The sequence below is a fragment of the Rattus norvegicus genome, chromosome 6 (assembly GCF_036323735.1).
Source record: "Rattus norvegicus strain BN/NHsdMcwi chromosome 6, GRCr8, whole genome shotgun sequence".
Lineage (NCBI taxonomy): Eukaryota > Metazoa > Chordata > Mammalia > Rodentia > Muridae > Rattus > Rattus norvegicus.
The window spans coordinates 79,292,456-79,307,878 of record NC_086024.1 but is presented as its reverse complement, the minus strand read 5'-3'; positions in this window follow the sequence as shown (position 1 = coordinate 79,307,878).

Genomic DNA, 15,423 nt, shown 5'->3' with positions numbered 1-15,423 from the left:
TACTCAAGTTAATAAAGATAAAAAAAAAAAAAGAAGTTAGGCCTGGTTCTACCTCCCAGTTTCATGTTCCCAGAAATAAGACTCAGACTCAAAATATATTTACAAACACCTTGGGCATATAGCTAGGCTCCTCCCTAACAGAATCATAACTTAAGATAACCCATTTATTTTAATCTAATTCTGCCAGGTAGCAGGATACCTGTGCTCAGGAACCATGTGTCCATCTCCTCACATCTTCCCGGGCACATCCCATGTGCCTGGCTCTATCCCAGAATCTTTCTGCCTCCTGGATGTCCCACCCCTATCTCTTGCTTAAGCCAGAGGCCGTAGAACTTTTAAATTAACGGGTGATGTACCCATACAATACACAAGATATTCTCTCTATAGGTGGCTACTGTGGAGATAAAGCACTTGACTTATGCCAGAAAACTTACAAGCAACAGTTTTCGTTTAACCGTAAGGAAGGGTGAAGGCTGCACCACGCAAACATAGATGCCCTTCCTCTGTACATGGGGCCATCATGCCTATTCCCTTTCTCTCGAGCCCACAACCTTCTCTCTCATTTTATATTCTCTGCCATGTGCAGTCCCCTCCCAAGACTAGCAGATCTTGTACAAGTTCTCAGGAAATGCATTAATCAAAAATGTCTGTGGTTTAACAGAATGAAGGTATTCATTTCTTTTCCTCATCCACATCCCAGTCCAATATGAATTATGGAGCCCTCAGAGGCAGCTGTCCTCCAATCTCAGGGATTCAGGCTGGGACACAGAGGAGCTCATCTCTCACGCATAGGATCCTGTGAGAAGCTAAGCAGTTAAATACTGCAGAATATTACTGTGAGCCAACGGGCCTTCAATGTAAGGACTTTTTTATGTTTAGTTTCTCTCCAATAAGCTATGCTGTTGGGGATGTTGATTGACGGCTTCTGTCAGACTCTGTGTTCAGCTACTTTGAGTAAGAAGCAGCCCCCTTTGATGATAGGATGAACTGTCACTGTGGTAGCCCAGTTGCTTTGAATGTTACAGGGACCCCTTGAAGAAGCTATACTCCAGCTTCAAGAACACTATAGTCTCAGCTTCTGGGTGTGTCAACTTCTGGGTCTGAAGGTCTTAGGACCAGATTTGTTTGAACCTGTATCAAAGGAGGACAACTTCACTGTAGCCAAGGCAAGCTAAGTAACCTCTAATTGACCTCACCTACAGCAGCCCCAAGGGTGACTTAGACTCTTATTGAGAGCTCTCCTCAATTAAATCAAAGGGAAGAAGAGTATGGCTTTTGGTGACTCAAGTTGTAATTGATAGATTGAGCCTGTATCTACTTGTGGTCTATAAATGGGTTTGGGCTTTATTTCATTTTGTTTTAGCAGCATTAAAGACCAAATCCAAGACCTGTGCGTGCTACCTCTAAGATGAACCCATAATCTCTTTGATTGTGTGTCATTCTAAGCTGTTGATTGGTCCTCTTATGAGAGTTGTCATTGGCCTTGCCAAAACTGAAAGCTGTGCTATTAGGTGCGTAAATTATAATTCTACATTTGCATGCCACACCCATGCCATTTCCCTTTCTAACAATGATCCAGGTGTGCCCTATACTTTTGGATTAATCTTAGAGGTTTCCCTCTGATGTACAATATAACGTGTGCGTGCGCGCGCGCACACACACACACAGAGAGACAGAGAGACAGAGAGAGACAGAGAGACAGAGAGAGACAGAGAGACAGAGAGACAGAGAGACAGAGACAGAGACAGAGAGACAGAGACAGAGAGACAGAGAGAGACAGAGACAGAGAGACAGAGAGAGACAGAGACAGAGAGACAAAGAGACAGAGACAGAGAGACAAAGAGACAGAGACAGAGAGACAGAGAGAGTGCAACATTAGGCTCTAATAAATACTCCAATGGTTTTTACCTGCTTGTGGGTTTTCATAGGCACAACGCACTAAGCCTGACATATGGCAAACAGATGAAGACTGGGAAGAAAGTGAGAATGGCAACACCAGGAAGCAGGTAGAGAATTCCAAGAAACATTGGCGTGCAGACACTGTGGTAGCCAAGAAAGCCAGCAGGTTGTGGAGCAGTTGACACTGAGTTGAAGCAGAGAAGAACAGAAGAGCTCCCCACAAGCCATTTGTATCAATTCCAGCTTTATCTCCTGGCTACAGCATCTGGAATAAATGGTTCCCAGGTCACCAAAGGATGGAAAGAGAAATCTAGTGGTTGATAGAGGACGCTTTAAAATCTAAAATGTGGAATATAATTATTTTGACGTGCATGCTATTTTCTAACTTGAGCCATATCATTTCAAACCTTCTATAAAGGTTTCTTCTATAGACACTGCAATATTCTTGTGTGGAGAAACCTGTAGTGTAAAATAAACAGATCACCGTGCTTGCTAGTAGGTGAGAAAGCCTTGCGTCTGCCCAGGAGGTTTTATAGGCATTGTTTATTTCTATGGAAAAAGGTTGACAGAGACAATCCACACTCGCACCTACAGCTTGCTCCAACCACTCTGTGCTGATGACTGGTATTTCCTCCCCTCTTTAAGCTGGAAAAACTAAGACTCAGAGAGCAACACAGCACCAATGCAGACCTAGACGTGTCTGGTGACCCTGAGTCCTAAAAAGGAAAAAAAAAACCCTCTAGGTTTCCCAGAGAATGGCCATTTTTTCTTTTTACAGAGCTTTTATAATCTTTTTTACAAATGTTTGGGACAGCGTCTTTCCATGTAGCTCCAACTGACCTGAAACTCAGCGTGTATGTAGGCCAGGCCAGCCCCGAACTCACAGAGATTCACCTGCCTCTCTGCCTCCAAATGCTAAGATTAATGGTCTATGCTGCCATGCCTGGCTTTAATTTTGTAATCACAAAGTCAGCTTGCTCTCTCCTGTTGGCCACATAATAATGAAAGACACAGACCCTGTCCTCCAAAGACTCATAGGGTAGTGGGAGAAAAGACATTCAAAGAATCAAAGCATTGGTTAGTCCATTATTACATAACCAAAATGTTTATGTATTTAGAAGGACAGCATGGGCTAGGAACCTTCCTCTCTAAGACCCTGGGATTATTAAATAGTCTTCAAGGATTTGGATGGAAGCCCAATGATGAGGAAATATTTTGAAAATGGAATACATTTCTTTAAAACCCACTCATGGCTAATTGATCTCTACACTAGAAGGGAAAAGCCCAATTTCACATGATTAAGAGAACAAAAGAGAAGCTCCGACGTCCATTTAGACCACCACTGCGGTGATGGAAAGTCACCGAGAATAGTCCCACTGGAGAACTGACGACAGTTAAATCTGTTTTCCTTCCTTTAAGAAAAGAGAATTTGAGTGTCACTCACTTATTGCCCAAATTACAAAATTTATTTAAAGCTGGTGACTGAGGATAACTTTGACTTCCATTAACTCATTGGAATTACACAACGGAATCCCAAGAAACTCGTAGGCAGAAACAGACGTGCTAAAGTGTTCATTGGCAAAGTGTGAGCCCTGGGCATCGACAGAGTTGGAAGCCAGGAGACACATTAATCTAGGACTCTGCCCCAGACTCACTGAATTTGAATGTCAATTTAACAAGATTCTAGGTGACCTGTATATATATTAAATTTTCCAAAGCACCCAGGGGAAGAGAGAAGAATTCATGTTGTAATTGAAATTCGGGACTGATAGATACTACAGAGAGTTACTATATGGGGACTTGCCAGCTGTATAAGTGACAACACGCCTTCATATAAAGTTTAAAAAAAAGGGTTACCCTACAAGTTACAGCCCCCAAACATGTATATTTTGTTTCAAAATATCATTTTGGATTTGATGGTTCCCCTGTACTATTAAGTGGAATAGGGATTTCCTATACTGATAGACAGTGGCTTGGTTTACAAAAAAAATAAAAAGCAGACATACAGAAATTAACAAAATGGAGAGAAGTGCTCAAGCATTACAGACAGACAGGCAGATGGAGTGGTTTGTAACCTCAAATACTGGGTATGCTTCACTACATGTTATACAGTTATTATACTGTTGTTCTTTCATGGTTAAAAGACCAGAAAAAAATAAGTAACATGGAAGTTAACAAACATTAAGTGTGCAAGACTCATCAGCATTTGTGGCCCACAGCTACAACCACCAGAGCCTCCAGTTAACAGAAGCGTCAGTGATTTTCTTGAGGAGTATCCCCCTGTAGCTGTCACATAAAAGAAAGGAGAGGGGGTTCACAAGGACCTGTACTCCTGGAGAAAGGGATGCCTAGGCCTGCAGTCTCCCTTCGTCTTCAGACTGTTCCTTCACCACACCTTGAATATCTGATAAGGAAGCTGGCAAAGCAGATACTTCTATGGCGGCTTCTTACAACTTGTCTCAGCCGTCACCTTGCCAACTGAGCTCCCCTTGCTGACGTGACACCTCTTTTTAATTAGAGCAATTTGTTTCATAGGATGAGTGATCCCTTTCTCGAGATCCCACGCCTGCTGTTTCTGAGCCTCTTCTCCTTGAGGACTCTTGTGCACCAGTGAGCCTCCAGCAAGTCTTGCTTCCAGGAGAAACAGAGTGCTGCATTTCAATACTACAGACTACTTCAATATCATGTTTTCATTTCTCAGAAATGTTTTTTTTCCATGCATTACACTTCAAAGTCTGTATCTTGCCAAAGCCTAGGACCAAGAAACAGCTCAAGTTCTGGAAGGAACTCACTTCCGTCCTCTTGTTGGAGGGAAAAGACAGGTCAAAGTGTGGTCTAGAGTGCTGTGAGAGAACAGAGGTCCACATCCTGCCTGGCTCCTGCTTTGCACAGGTCTGGGCTGTGCTTCAATTATAAGAGCGGGAGACAGCTGACTCCTACTTGCTTCCACAGCCAATGACAGCAGTTGCTCTGAGACCTAACGTTCTCTCTCTCTCTCTCTCTCTCTCTCTCTCTCTCTCTCTCTCTCTCTCTCTTTGTGTGTGTGTGTGTGTGTGTGTGTGTGTGGTGTGTGTGTGTGTATGGTGTGTGTGTATGATATATGTGTGTGAGTGTGTGTGTGTGTGTATGGTGTAGTGTGTGTGGTGTGTAGTGTGTGTGTGTGTGTATGGTGTGTGCGTATGGTATATGTGTGTGAGTGTGTGTGTGTATGGTGTATGTGTGTGTATGTGTGTGTGTATGGTGTGTGTGTGTGTATGGTGTGTGTGTATGATATATGTGTGTGAGTGTGTGTGTGTGTGTATGGTGTAGTGTGTGTGGTGTGTAGTGTGTGTGTGTGTATGGTGTGTGTGTGTGTATGGTGTGTATGTGTGTGTGTGAGTGTGTATGGTGTGTGTGTGTGTGTGTGTATGTGCGTGCACGCGCGCATTGGCAGAGGACTGTTGCAGGTGTCCTCCATGAGGTTCTGCAGGTACTACGTGAGTCTCAGGTGGTCAGGCAGCAAGTCAAGCGTCCTTACCTGCTGAGCCATTAGCTAGCCAAACCCCCCAAAACTTTACCTTGTTACTCCACAACCACTCTCTTCAGAATAGGCTCCACAGGGAGTTAAGCACTGCACCTCTAAATAATAAGAGATAGTGAAATAGAACACTTTCACTCTCGAGAGCTTGTAGTGCTGTCATCTCTGTATTTTCAATTGCCCACAGAGATGTTTTAATTTAGCATTTGGTGGTAAGCATCCCTTGAAAGAAGAGGATAAATCTGCAGATCTACATTTTAAATTGAAGTGGTTACTGCACATTCCCCTGGCTCGCGTGCTGGTTCTCTGGCATTTTATTTTAGCCTTGTGTTTCTTCATTACTTTAGGGAGAGGGGAATTTACAGTAGGCAAGGATAATTTAATGTTGTCTGTTTGTTGAGATCAGGTCTCACTGTATATGTATCCCAGACCCCTACTGGACTCTCCCAAGTGTTGGGATTACAGACCGGCACCACCAGCATAGAACTAATCAGTGTTTTACAAAAGGGGGTTTCACTGGTTTCTTTGGTAAATATAAGTCTCATTTTGTTTTACTGGTTTCGTTTTAGGCAAGATATATATATATAAAATCTGGCAGAGCAATATCTAAGGAAAACCAAATCTAATTAAAAATTATACAGAGGAAATTACTGCTGTTGTGCACTTGGTAAAGAACAATATTTTGCATCTATTACGTACCAGTATTACAGGATACAAGAGAGATGTAACCCAGTAAATCCTGCTTCCTAGCATTCCAGGCTGGGATTTTATTGTTTGGGGGTTTTGTTTGTGTTTTTGAAGATTCGAAGTACTTCACAAAGCTAGGCAGGCTACCACTGAGCCATACCCCAGTTCTAAAAGCAACACTGTTAGATACGTCAGTGACACTCCCCAGGACAGAAGGCAGGAGATTAGTGGAGGATCCCTGAGCCTGACCACTAAGGAACACTACCATAGCAAGAATGAACATTTCTATGGTAGCAAGTGAAAGGCATTTAAGATCACCAACTGTAAAGAGTTTGAATGCTGCCCTCGCACAACACGGGCACCTCTGGCTCAAGGATCCAAACAGATCCCGAATCTGAAACCGGTCTGAAACATGGCATCAGTATGTTGTCACGAGTAGAAACATGGCATCAGTATGTTGTCACGAGTAGAAACTTGCAGAGGAATTTTAATCCAGCCACAAGGCTGCTCTTTTCATTTCCAAAGATCCAGCCAGAATGCACATAGGACCCATGCTTTATTCCCTCTGGCTAGAATAGAGACACAACTTTAGTGCACACCTTTAAACCCAAACAATGACGTCTAATTGAGGGACAAAGTGTCAAATCAGAGAAAGATTTGACAGAATGAGTCAGTGATAAGATCCACCCAGCTCTCATGAGAATAATAGCACAGGGCGGGGGCAGAGACAGACAGAGACAGAGAGAATGTAAGAGAGGAGGCAGTTTTACTGGGACAGTTTTTGAGGGCAAGCAGAGCAATTCAGTCAGAAGCCGTGAAGCCAGTTTGAATCCAGTCAACTTGGAGAGGAGTTTGGGCCAGAACAGCTGAGTTGAACCAGTCAGCGTGAATTCAGAAAGAGCTAGAAATGGTGAGTTTGTTCTTCAGGAAGTCTCTAAGATAAGAATTTCATCTGGTGAGTAAATGTTACTGTACAGAAACTCCCCCAGCCGGATCTGTTAAACGACTGGCGGTCCAAATGCAGGCACACCAACAATCATCACTAAAGCTATTCTGAAGCTGCATCTATAAGGCATGTGGAAGACACAGAGGAGTTTATGCTTGGATATAATCCCCAATGTATCTCATTACATACATTCCAAACTCCCAGATACCTGAAACACTTCTATCTCTAAGCTTTTTAGGTGGATACTCTTCACATACATCTGAGCAAAGAAAAAATATCACTGCTAGTGTTTATTGGGTATTTATATATTTGTGGTAAGCATTTTATATGCTTCCTCCTACATCTTACGACCCCAGTAGGCAGGTACTATCTTTATTCAAGTACTTGTTTTACTGGTTTAAAGAGAGAAATACAAGGTACAGAGAAAGAATATCTTAGTGGCTCAAGATCACAGGGTAGATATGAACTCAACCCTAAAAACCAGTCCAGAACCTGAGGTTTCACCACTCTGACAATTAGCATATTAGAAAATATTGCTTCCTGGTTGCTGCCGCCGCCGAGAGCCCGTGGGCAGCACCCCGTGAGCAAACTTGAGCCTCGGGACCACAGGTAAGACCAACTTGTCTGTTGCAAGAAAGCTGCCTGGTGAAATCGGGACACACAGAGGCAGAACTCCTCTAGGACCGGGCACGTCCTGTGTTTACCGGAAGTCCCACACCCGCGGATCCCGGCCCGCAGCAGCTCTCTGCTCCCAGACCCCGTGGGAAAGAGACCTCACCGCCTGGGCAGGTGGGCACTCCTGAGGCTGCATAAGCTCCCGGAAGGGGCAGCACAGGTCTTCCTGGTTGCTGCCGCCGCAAAGAGCCCGTGGGCAGCACCCCGCGAGCGAACTTGAGCCTCGGGACCACAGGTAAGACCAACTTGTATGCTGCAAGAAAGATGCCTGGTGAACTCAAGACACAGGCCCACAGGAATAGCTGAAGACCTGTAGAGAGGAAAAACTACATGCCCGAAAGCAGAACACTCTGTCCCCATAACTGACTGAAAGAGAGGAAAACAGGTCTAAAGCACTCCTGACACACAGGCTTATAGGACAGTCTAGCCACTGTCAGAAATAGCAGAACAAAGTAACACTAGAGATAATCTGATGGCGAGAGGCAAGCACAGGAACCCAAGCAACAGAAACCAAGACTACATGGCATCATCGGAGCCCAATTCTCCCATCAAAACAAACATGGAATATCCAAACACACCAGAAAGCAAGATCTAGTTTCAAAATCATATTTGATCATGATGCTGGAGGACTTCAAGAAAGACGTGAAGAACTCCCTTAGGGAAACACAGGAAAACATTAATAAACAAGTAGAAGCCTACAGAGAGGAATCGCAAAAATCCCTGAAAGAATTCCAGGAAAACACAATCAAACAGTTGAAGGAATTAAAAAAGGAAATAGAAGCAATCAAGAAAGAACATATGGAAACAACCCTGGATATAGAAAACCAAAAGAAGAGACAAGGAGCTGTAGATACAAGCTTCACCAACAGAATACAAGAGATGGAAGAGAGAATCTCAGGAGCTGAAGATTCCATAGAAATCATTGACTCAACTGTCAAAGATAATGTAAAGCGGAAAAAGCTACTGGTTCAAAACATACAGGAAATCCAGGACTCAATGAGAAGATCAAACCTAAGGATAATAGGTATAGAAGAGAGTGAAGACTCCCAGCTCAAAGGACCAGTAAATATCTTCAACAAAATCATAGAAGAAAACTTCCCTAACCTAAAAAAAGAGATACCCATAGACATACAAGAAGCCTACAGAACTCCAAATAGATTGGACCAGAAAAGAAACACCTCCCGTCACATAATAGTCAAAACACCAAACGCACAAAATAAAGAAAGAATATTAAAAGCAGTAAGGGAAAAAGGTCAAGTAACATATAAAGGCAGACCTATCAGAATCACACCAGACTTCTCGCCAGAAACTATGAAGGCCAGAAGATCCTGGACTGATGTCATACAGACCCTAAGAGAACACAAATGCCAGCCCAGGTTACTGTATCCTGCAAAACTCTCAATTAACATAGATGGAGAAACCAAGATATTCCATGACAAAACCAAATTTACACAATATCTTTCTACAAATCCAGCACTACAAAGGATAATAAATGGTAAAGCCCAACATAAGGAGGCAAGCTATACCCTAGAAGAAGCAAGAAACTAATCGTCTTGGCAACAAAACAAAGAGAGTGAAAGCACACAAACATAACCTCACATCCAAATATGAATATAACGGGAAGCAATAATCACTATTCCTTAATATCTCTCAACATCAATGGCCTCAACTACCCAATAAAAAGACATAGATTAACAAACTGGATATGCAACGAGGACCCTGCATTCTGCTGCCTACAGGAAACACACCTCAGAGACAAAGACAGACACTACCTCAGAGTGAAAGGCTGGAAAACAATTTTCCAAGCAAATGGTCAGAAGAAGCAAGCTGGAGTAGCCATTCTAATATCAAATAAAATCAATTTTCAACTAAAAGTCATCAAAAAAGATAAGGAAGGACACTTCATATTCATCAAAGGAAAAATCCACCAAGATGAATTCTCAATCCTAAATATCTATGCCCCAAATACAAGGGCACCTACATACGTAAAAGAAACCTTACTAAAGCTCAAAACACACATTGCACCTCACACAATAATAGTGGGAGATTTCAACACCCCACTCTCATCAATGGACAGATCATGAAAACAGAAATTAAACAGTGATGTAGACAGACTAAGAGAAGTCCTGAGCCAAATGGACTTAACAGCTATTTATAGAACATTCTATCCTAAAGCAAAAGGATATACCTTCTTCTCAGCTCCTCATGGTACTTTCTCCAAAATTGACCATATACTTGGTCAAAAAACGGGCCTCAACAGGTACAGAAAGATAGAAATAATCCCATGCGTGCTATCGGACCACCACGGCCTAAAACTGGTCTTCAATAACAATAAGGGAAGAATGCCCACATATACTTGGAAATTCAACAATGCTCTACTCAATGATAACCTGGTCAAGGAAGAAATAAAGAAAGAAATTAAAAACTTTTTAGAATTTAATGAAAATGAAGATACAACATACCCAAACTTATGGGACACAATGAAAGCTGTGCTAAGAGGAAAACTCATAGCGCTGAGTGCCTGCAGAAAGAAACAGGAAAGAGCATATGTCAGCAGCTTGACAGCACACCTAAAAGCTCTAGAACAAAAAGAAGCAAATACACCCAGGAGGAGTAGAAGGCAGGAAATAATCAAACTCAGAGCTGAAATCAACCAAGTAGAAACAAAAAGGACCATAGAAAGAATCAACAGAACCAAAAGTTGGTTCTTTGAGAAAATCAACAAGATAGATAAACCCTTAGCCAGACTAACGAGAGGACACAGAGAGTGCGTCCAAATTAACAAAATCAGAAATGAAAAGGGAGACATAACTACAGATTCAGAGGAAATTCAAAAAATCATCAGATCTTACTATAAAAACCTATATTCAACAAAACTTGAAAATCTTCAGGAAATGGACATTTTCCTAGACAGATACCAGGTACCGAAGTTAAATCAGGAACAGATAAACCAGTTAAACAACCCCATAACTCCTAAGGAAATAGAAGCAGTCATTAAAGGTCTCCCAACCAAAAAGAGCCCAGGTCCAGACGGGTTTAGTGCAGAATTCTATCAAACCTTCATAGAAGACCTCATACCAATATTATCCAAACTATTCCACAAAATTGAAACAGATGGATCACTCCCGAATTCCTTCTATGAAGCCACAATTACTCTTATACCTAAACCACACAAAGACACAACAAAGAAAGAGAACTTCAGACCAATTTCCCTTATAAATATCGACTCAAAAATACTCAACAAAATTCTGGCAAACCGAATTCAAGAGCACATCAAAACAATCATCCACCATGATCAAGTAGGCTTCATCCCAGGCATGCAGGGATGGTTTAATATACGGAAAACCATCAACGTGATCCATTATATAAACAAACTGAAAGAACAGAACCACATGATCATTTCATTAGATGCTGAGAAAGCATTTGACAAAATTCAACACCCCTTCATGATAAAAGTGCTGGAAAGAATAGGAATTCAAGGCCCATACCTGAACATAGTAAAAGCCATATACAGCAAACCAGTTGCTAACATTAAACTAAATGGAGAGAAACTTGAAGCAATCCCACTAAAATCAGGGACTAGACAAGGCTGCCCACTCTCTCCCTACTTATTCAATATAGTTCTTGAAGTTCTAGCCAGAGCAATCAGACAACAAAAGGAGATCAAGGGGATACAGATTGGAAAAGAAGAGGTCAAAATATCACTATTTGCAGATGACATGATAGTATATTTAAGTGATCCCAAAAGTTCCACCAGAGAACTACTAAAGCTGATAAACAACTTCAGCAAAGTGGCTGGGTATAAAATTAACTCAAATAAATCAGTTGCCTTCCTCTATACAAAAGAGAAACAAGCCGAGAAAGAAATTAGGGAAACGACACCCTTCATAATAGACCCAAATAATATAAAGTACCTCGGTGTGACTTTAACCAAGCAAGTAAAAGATCTGTACAATAAGAACTTCAAGACACTGAGGAAAGAAATTGAAGAAGACCTCAGAAGATGGAAAGATCTCCCATGCTCATGGATTGGCAGGATTAATATAGTAAAAATGGCCATTTTACCAAAAGCAATCTACAGATTCAATGCAATCCCCATCAAAATACCAATCCAATTCTTCAAAGAGTTAGACAGAACAATTTGCAAATTCATCTGGAATAACAAAAAACCCAGGATAGCTAAAGCTATCCTCAACGATAAAAGGACTTCAGGGGGAATCACTATCCCTAACTCAAGCAGTATTACAGAGCAATAGTGATAAAAACTGCATGGTATTGGTACAGAGACAGACAGATAGACCAATGGAAAAGAACTGAAGATCCAGAAATGAACCCAAACACCTATGGTCACTTGATTTTTGAGAAAGGAGCCAAAACCATCCAATGGAAAAAAGATAGCATTTTCAGCAAATGGTGCTGGTTCAACTGGAGGTCAACATGTAGAAGAATGCAGATCGATCCATGCTTATCACCCTGTACAAAGCTTAAGTCCAAGTGGATCAAGGACCTCCACATCAAACCAGACACACTCAAACTAATAGAAGAAAAACTAGGGAAGCATCTGGAACACATGGGCACTGGAAAAAATTTCCTGAACAAAACACCAATGGCTTACGCTCTAAGATCAAGAATCGACAAATGGGATCTCATAAAACTGCAAAGCTTCTGTAAGGCAAAGGACACTGTGGTTAGGACAAAACGGCAACCAACAGATTGGGAAAAGATCTTTACCAATCCTACAACAGATAGAGGCCTTATATCCAAAATATACAAAGAACTCAAGAAGTTAGACCACAGGGAAACAAATAACCCTATTAAAAATGGGGTTCAGAGCTAAACAAAGAATTCACAGCTGAGGAATGCCGAATGGCTGAGAAACACCTAAAGAAATGTTCAACATCTTTAGTCATAAGGGAAATGCAAATCAAAACAACCCTGAGATTTCACCTCACACCAGTGAGAATGGCTAAGATCAAAAACTCAGGGGACAACAGATGCTGGCGAGGATGTGGAGAAAGAGGAACACCCCTCCATTGTTGGTGGGATTGCATACTGGTACAACCATTCTGGAAATCAGTCTGGAGGTTCCTCAGAAAATTGGACATTGAACTGCCTGAGGACCCAGCTATACCTCTCTTGGGCATATACCCAAAAGATGCCTCAACATATAAAAGAGACACATGCTCCACTATGTTCATTGCAGCCTTATTTATAATAGCCAGAAGCTGGAAAGAACCCAGATGCCCTTCAACAGAGGAATGGATACAGAAAATGTGGTACATCTACACAGTGGAATATTACTCAGCTATCAAAAACAACGAGTTTATGAAATTCGTAGGCAAATGGTTGGAACTGGAAAATATCATCCTGAGTGAGCTAACCCAATCACAGAAAGACATACATGGTATGCACTCATTGATAAGTGGCTATTAGCCCAAATGCTTGAATTACCCTAGATCCCTAGAACAAACAAAACTCAAGACGGATGATCAAAATGTGAATGCTTCACTCCTTCTTTAAATGAGGAAAAAGAATACCCTTGGCAGGGAAGGGAGAGGCAAAGATTAAAACAGAGACTGAAGGAACACCCATTCAGAGCCTGCCCCACATGTGGCCCATACATATATAGCCACCCATTAGACAAGATGGATGAAGCAAAGAAGTGCAGACCGACAGGAGCCAGATGTAGATCGCTCCTGAGAGACACAGCCAGAATACAGCAAATACAGAGGCGAATGCCAGCAGCAAACCACTGAACTGAGAACAGGTCCCCCGTTGAAGGAATCAGAGAAAGAACTGGAAGAGCTTGAAGGGGCTCGAGACCCCATATGTACAACAATGTCAAGCAACCAGAGCTTCCAGGGACTAAGCCACTACCTAAAGACTATACATGGACTGACCCTGGACTTTGACCCCATAGGTAGCAATGAATATCCTAGTAAGAGCACCAGTGGAAGGGGAAGCCCTGGGTCCTGCTAAGACTGAACCCCCAGTGAACAAGACTATGGGGGGGAGGGCGGCAATGGGGGGAGGGTTGGGAGGGGAACACCCATAAGGAAGGGGAGGGGGGAGGGGGATGTTTGCCCGGAAACCGGGAAAGGGAATAACACTCGAAATGTATATAAGAAATACTCAAGTTAATAAAAAAAATTTAAAAATTAAAAAAAAAAGAAAAGAAAATAGTTTAACCTAATTATTCACAGGTTGTGTAGTGCTGACTTTGGGGATGTCTGGAAAAAACTTACACATGATTATGTAAATAACTTGTCTTTTCTTATGTTAAAACTGCCAACATAAGCAATATCATCCATTAATTTCTTTTACATTTCACAGTCATTTATTAAGTTACTGCCTTTGGAAAGGCATTCTATAGTTAACAAATATTTACAAGACACATTTTTTAGATTAAGAACAGGTCTAACCCAAATCTCTAACTCCTGCAAATATTCCCTGCCAGGTAGCTGCACCAGCAATCTTCATCAAGCTAACACAGAAGTCCAGGGCATCTGATTACATCACAGGCCAGACTCCAGGAAGATGGGGCTAAACAAGGAAGGCAGTTTAAAAATACTCTCGCATCTGTTAGGAGATGTCCTTCTTTCAGTGAATTTAATCAAGACAACACCATCCTTATTTCTTAAATAATATATTTGGAGATGACAAATTTTTCACGGAAGCATCTAAACATGGAGTAGGTAGAACAGACTCTTATTTCCCGAGTAGCTAGAACAATCTCTCTCGTGAGTACCTAAACACTGATTTAGATCATTGAAATGCCATACACATCAAAACACTTCAACCTAACACTTCCTTTGAAGTCACGACAATCAGGGTTTTTTTTTTTCTGTAGCATCACTTTTTAGCATTTCTATAGCACTTCACTTGGACAAGTGCTGTATAATTATTTCTACTCTTAGTTAACTGCTAGCTATTTATTCAAATACAGTTACTTTCCCAATAATATACAGACAGATTGACAATACACGCAATTGAATCAACCCAATCCTAAGAGATTGAAACATATATCAAAATTCAGACAAACATCAAGTATGAGAAAAATAAGACAGAGCAATGGTGGACAAGCATATACAAATTAAATCTGTCACATCTCTGTATTGTCACTCACGATATGAATGAGTGAAAAAACCAGTAGTTACATTTGAATTAATACTGATGAGGAAGTGTGTGTAGCAGAGACTGCTAGTCATTGACCAATGGCTATTCCCTTTTTACATTTCCCAACATCCCTTACAGCTAGACGGTGTCATAACTAAGGCCAGGGCAGTGGTGTGGGAACCGAACACCACATCACACACAGCTGCTGGGTCATCTCAGTGAGGATGCTGCTCACCACTGACCTCTTTTTTTGCTCTTTTCATTACTCCACATATCAGTCCTTGAAGCAGCTATCTTGGCTATCCCTCCAAGATTTCTGCTTCAAGCTTGAGCCTTGACTTCCTGCCTTGACTTCCTACCTTGACTTCTATCAATAATAAACTATAACCTGTAAGTTAAAAATAAACTCCTCCACAGGTTGCTTTTGGGCAGGATGTTTATCACAGCAACAGAGACAAAACCACAGCATTATAACTAATACATAGCTGGAGAGATGGCTCAGTGGTTAAGAGCACTGACTGCTCTTCCTAGAGGTCCTGAGTTCAATCCCCAGCAACCACATGGTGGCTCACACCCATCTGTA